A 6,382-nucleotide genomic window follows, 5' to 3' on the forward strand; every position below is an offset into this window, starting at 1 on the left:
AAGGTCACAGCCTTGAAAACCCAAAGGACCAGTTCTACTCTGCACACATAGGGTCACCATGAGTTGGAATCGGCTCAAGGGCAACTATGAACAATAACATGTTAACTGAATTATAAAACGAGTAGTATACCAATGATTTGATCTTTCATCCCCAAAACAAATTCACACAAGCATGAAAGGATGTATTATTAGAAGCAACTTAAAGGTCCAGTGAGAGGAAAATGGTAAAATATATGGAAACAGCTGCAGTATCAGATGCTACACAGGCAACTGAAAACATAAGGTAATACGGAAAAATGCCCATCACACACTAAAAAGAAGGGAAGTTTTCCATGCCTTCCAAATCCACTGCTGTGGACTCAATTCCCACTCATGGATACCCCATGAGTTGTTGTTGTTGTTGTTGTTAGGTGCCGTCGAGTCGGTTCCAACTCATAGCGACCCTATGCACAACACAACGAAACACTGCCCGGTTTTGCACCATCCTTACAATCATTGTTATGCTTGAGCTCATTGTTGCAGCCACCTCGTTGAGGGTTTTCCTCTTTTCCGCTGACCCTGTACTCTGCCAAGCATGATGTCCTTCTCCAGGGACTGATCCCTTCTGAAAACATGTACAAAGTAGTAAGACGCAGCCTCGCCATCCTTGCTTCTAAGGAGCATTCTGGTTGTACTTCTTCTAAGACAGATTTGTTCATTCTTTTGGCAGTCCATGGTATAGTCAATTTTCTTCACCAACACCACAATTCAAAGGCGTCAACTCTTCTTCAGTCTTCCTTATGCATTGTCCAGCTTTCACATGCATATGATGCGATTGAAAATACCATGGCTTGGGTCAGGCGCACCTTAGTCTTCAGGGTGACATCTTTGCTCTCCAACACTTTGAAGAGGTCCTTTGCACCAGATTTGCCCAGTGCAATGTGTCTTTTGATTTCTTGACTGCTGCTTCCATGGCTGTTGATTGTGGATCCAAGTAAAATGAAATCCTTGACAACTTCAATCTTTTCTCCATTTATCATGATGTTGCTCGTTGGTCCAGTTGTGAGGATTTTTGTATTCTTTATGTTGAAGTGTAATCCATACTGAAGGCTGTAGTCTTTGATCTTCATTAGTAACTGCTTCAAGTCCTCTTTACTTTCAGCAAGCAAGGTTCTGTCATCTGTATAACGCAGGTTGTTAATGAGTTTTCCACCAATCTTGATGCCCCGTTCTTCTTCATATAGTCCAGCTTCTCGTATTATTTGTTCAGCATACAGATTAAATAGGTATGGTGAAAGAATACAACCCTGATGCACACCTTTCCTGACCTTAAACCAATCAGTACCACCTTGTTCTGTCCGAACAACTGCCTCTCGATCTATGCAAAGATTCCTCATGAGCACAATTAAGTGTTCTGGAATTCCCAATCTTTGCAGTGTTATCCATAGTTTGTTATGATCCACACAGTCAAATGCCTTTGCATAATCAATAAAACACATGTAAACATCCTTCTGGTATTCTCTGCTTTCAGCCAGGATCCATCTGACATCAGCAATGATATCCCTGGTTCCACATCCTCTTCTGAAACCGGCCTGAATTTCTGGCAGTTCCCTGTCTGTCCCACGTGTCTGTCAGTTTGTCTTACTGTGGGGGCTTGTGTGTTGCTGTGATGCTGGAAGCTATGCCACCGGTATTCCAATACCAGCCGGGTAACCCATGGAAGACAGGTTTCAGCTGAGCTTCCAGACTAAGACAGACTAGGAAGAAGGACTCGACAGTCTACTTCTGCAAAGCATTAGCCAGTGAAAACCCCATGAGTCATAAAGTAAAATTGTCCCATAGGGTTTTCCTAGCTGTAATCTTTACAGAAGTAGATCTCCAGGCCTTTCTTCTGAGGTGCTGCTGCGTGGGTTTGAGCCACCAACATTTAGGTTTGTAGTCAATCACAAGCCATTTGCACCCCCCAAGGATAAATTTTTCATAAATAACCTTGGGCACATTTTGGTATTTATAGAGAAAAGGTCTGTAGGATTATACTCCCAAAACTGATAACAGTGGTTGCTTCTAGGGGATGAGGAAGCTAGAGAAGGGGGAAGAGTGAACTTGCATTTCATTCTCTTTACTCCTGGCTATTTGTAAAAAAAAAAAAAAAAAGAAAGAAAGAAAATAAAACCACTGAAGAAAATGTTTAGGAACGTGAGGCTATAAAACACTCTCAAATCCTCACAACAATGAATGTCTTATGGGATTGGCTCAGAGACAGGAGGCTGGGAGTGCCCCAGGTAGCCAGGACTTCCCTTCTAGCAACTTAGTCCCTGGCCTTCTTTATCAGCCCTTAAAAAAACATGTAACAAATTACAGGACATATGATTAAATTCATAACTTCCTCAATATTTTTTCATGTATTTGAGCAACACATGTTAACTGAGCAAGAATAGTTTTAAGAACTTATGTCTCTAAAAAATTACAGTTCGCAACAGGGGGTTCAAAATTTGTTCAGAATATTTCCTCCAAAGAGCACTCCTCTTTTTTCCCCATGCCACTAAATAAACATATACAAAAGAGGGAGAGGTTTTCCATGCCTTCTCAATGTACTTTTTAAAGTTTTTTTTTTAAGCCTATGTGGAGAAAGCTACTTAAAATTAAATTGACCAAGAGAATTTCTCCATTTATGAAAAACTTAAAAAAATTAAATTAAAACCAGTGTATAAATCCTCCAATTCTACGGTAACATCAAGGATTTGCAATGGCAGAATGTAGCTGTCGCTACCACAGCACAAGGCAACATCCAAATTTGGGCCCACAGGAGTAGCTGGGTAGACACCATAAGTTAGGAGGATCACACAGAACATCAGAGAAACCCAAGTTGAAGGCAGAGAGATACCAGAAGGTGGAGAGTTGAAGTCAAATACTAAAAAAATATCAACTAAGGTAAGAAAATCAGACAAGCAGGGATGGGTCAAAAAGAGGATCCAACTAGGTCAGACTGTCCATGATTAAAGCACACAGTATCTAAGCAACACAATGTCTTAGGCTGGGTTCTCTAGAGAAGCAAAACCGGTAAAGCATATAAATATATCTAGAGAGAGATTTCTATCAAGGAAATGGCTTACCCGGTTGTACAGGCTGAAATGTCCCAGGTCCGTGGGTCAGGATAGAGGCTTCTGAATCATGTAGCCACAGGAGCTGGCAAACCTAAGATCAGCAGGTCAGAGTGCAGAGATCTTGCTCACAGGCTGCAAAGATCAATGCATCCCAAGATTGGCAGGCAAGACTGCAGGTAAACTGGTAGCTCCAGTCCCAAGAACTGGAGGTTGGATGAACAGGAGCCAGCTGCAGGATCCAGCAGAGCAAAAAGCCCCCAAGCCTTGCCAGAATGTTTGCTTACATTCGATGCAAGCAAACATTCTGATAGTTCTTTAAACAAATTTATGTCAAGGGATTTGTCCTTTAATTTGGTGATTCTGCCTTCAGTTCTGCTTTTAAGTCCTTCCATTGAGTTGTCTATTTCTGAGATTTTATTGTTAATCTTCTGGATTTCTGATTGATCTTTCTGTGTGGTTTCTAATTGTCTATTTATTTTGCCATTTTGTTCTGATATTGTTTTCCTGAACTCACCTAGTGTTTTGTCTGTATGTTCCTTGATTTCATCTATGTTTTCCTTGGTTTTGTTTGTGTTTTCCTTGATTTCTACCTTGAACTCTTGTAGGGTTCTGTATATATGTCTTCTGAATTCTTTTTCCTGTAGTCCGATGACCTCTTCTTCCTCAGGGAGATTTTCTGGTTCTTTGTTTTGGACATTTGCTGAAGCCATCTTGTCCTGCATCTTTAGGTGAAATGATATTGTCTATTGTCTCAAATGTATCACATTGTTATTATATGTATTTATGGTATATTTGCTGTGTCCTTGTTTTTTGTTTTGTTTGGTATTGATGTATCTAGGCAGGGGTGCTGACATGGTACTCTGGTAGTAGTCTGGCCACACTTGAGTGCTCATCCCCTGTCTCCAGGTGGGTATAGCAGTGGCTAGATGTGTGGTCACAGGTCTCTGTTTGCTGGTCTTACTGGGCAGCTGATGATGGCGTGGGCAGTGGTTGGCCATCATCTGTTATCGTCCAGTGGTGCAGGAGCAGGGAGTGGTCCTCACCAAGTGGGCAGGGTGGCCGTTGTGGTGGGTGTGTTCTGCGAGTGGCGTCATTATTGTTGCAGCTTGCTGGTTGAGGGGCAGTGGGTGGTGAGGGGCATTGATGGTGGGCGGGCAAGCTTACATGGTTTTGCTGGCTCCACTTAATCTCAGGTGGAAGCAGTGGGTGGACGTATGTGCAGTCACGCTGCCAGTGCCTCTTGCCAGGTGAAGGGAGGTGGTTGGAATGATGAGCAGGTATGTTTGCTCTGGTACTACCAGCACTATGCACCAGGCAAGGGGAGGGAGGAAGGAACGGCAGGGGGATATACCTGAAGTTGCACCACCTACACCTCTTGCAGGGCAGGGGGAAGGGGTGCAGGACTGGCAGGCAGGCAATGGACGTGCCACCAGGGCTTCTTGACAGGTGGATGGAGGGGGAGGGAGTGGCGGGGGGGACATGCATGGCCAAGACGCCAGCGCCTCTCACTGGTGAGGGGAGGTGAGGGGGCCCAAAAGACAGACCCACATATGGCCATCCTGCCAGCAACTCTTGCTGGATGGAGAGAAGGTGGTGGAGGGAGTGGCAGGTGGACCTAAGCAATCATGTTTCTTCCACCTGTCATCGTGCCTGGCCTCGTGCTAGTGTAGGATGGGCACGTACATAGGTGCATGCATTCTCTGTCACTCTGTGAGGCCCGGGGGGTATAGGGGGTACAAGTGATGGATCATGCATGGGAGGATGCCTACCGCAGTTCATCAGGTAGGTCAAGGGAGGGTGATAGTGCTGGGTGAGGGAGAGTGGTGGGGCTCGTGTTATGCTTCCTGGTCAAATGACGTGTCCTAAGTATAGGGTCCCCTGCTGCTTCCAATCAGAAGAGTGGCGGTAGGTACAGCAGGTTCCTCTGGTTAGTGGATGTAGTGCCCAGGCCCTTATCATCCACTTCAGCCAGCAGTTGGGACCTGCTCCTGACCAAGTGTGGGGTGGTGACATCCGGGGTCTATTTAGTTGGGAGACCTCCCTCTGCCACTTCACATCTCCCCTGCTTCGTGGGCACCACTCACCCTCAAGATCAGGGCCATGTGGAGCCAGGGTGTTTGGTAGAGACCATCTGTTTCATGATACTCTTCCCTTGCTGTGTTCTTCAGTTTTTGTTTGTTCAACCAATCAGTGTTTGATTCCATTTTTTATCTTTCCTTTTTGATGTTCAGGGTTCCATGGTTTTTGTCTACATTTGTTTCACTTCTTTTTTCATTTCTTGCTGTAACGGTATGATAAAGTGCGTCTCACTAATCAATGATTTTGGCTCCTAGGACTGGTTTTTACCCTCCACATCACATTTGTACCTGCCTTTAAATTTACTTCTCTACTGTCAGTTGCTCACTTTATCTTAACATTTTAGTCTGAATTTGGGGTTAATAAGAAAAGTGGAACTACTCTTTTATTGAGGAAGGAAACTGGAACTTTTCCATATATAAATTGTCTCCATTACTCTGCACTCTGGGACTTGCCACAGGGCTGCAGTGGAATAACATCCCGACTTCCGGTAGTTCAGGAGTGGATAGTGACCCAATTCAGGCAGCCCAAAGTCTTTCTCTGGGCTTTTTGGACTTGGGGATCCAGAGAGTGGAATCAGTCTCTCTTTAGTGACAAGCTCTGTAAAACATAACACTTGGGAGCTACTGGCATGTTTGAACCCTGTGGATAAAGATTACCTTCTGATAGAGAAAAGAATAGAGTTAATACACAGGAAGAAACAGATGAGAAACCAGATGGTGAGTCCCTGACTTCAGTGATTTCATAGGACTGTCTTCATCTCTGTTGGTCCTAGTCTAGCGGTTCTTCTCTTTCTTGGAAATGAGGATTCCCACACTTCCCAACCCCACCTCCACCAACACACAAAAACCTTTTTAAAGCTTGCTTGAGCTGAGTTTTGGTCACTTGTAAATAGGATCCCTAACTAACACATTATTAAATTATATGCATGGAAAATCCTTGCCAAACAAGGTCAGTATACGAACCTCCCTGATACAATTCAGCCATAGCAGCATATATGACAGTTTTTTTCTTTTGCATGATGAGCCAAAATGCTTCTGTTTTTCTGTTTTAGGAAGTACTGTTCGGTGTTTGATGTTTGACATTGCTTTGCCTATTAAACAAGGTCCTCACCTGCCCATGTCAGGGCCCTAAGAACTGGTAGCTCCACTCAGATCACTGAGCCACCTGCAAGAGGGGTACAAAGATAACTGGAACCTCCCAGTCCTTACAGCCAAAAACTT

This window comes from Loxodonta africana, chromosome 3, assembly GCF_030014295.1.
Source record: "Loxodonta africana isolate mLoxAfr1 chromosome 3, mLoxAfr1.hap2, whole genome shotgun sequence".
Classification (NCBI taxonomy): domain Eukaryota; kingdom Metazoa; phylum Chordata; class Mammalia; order Proboscidea; family Elephantidae; genus Loxodonta; species Loxodonta africana.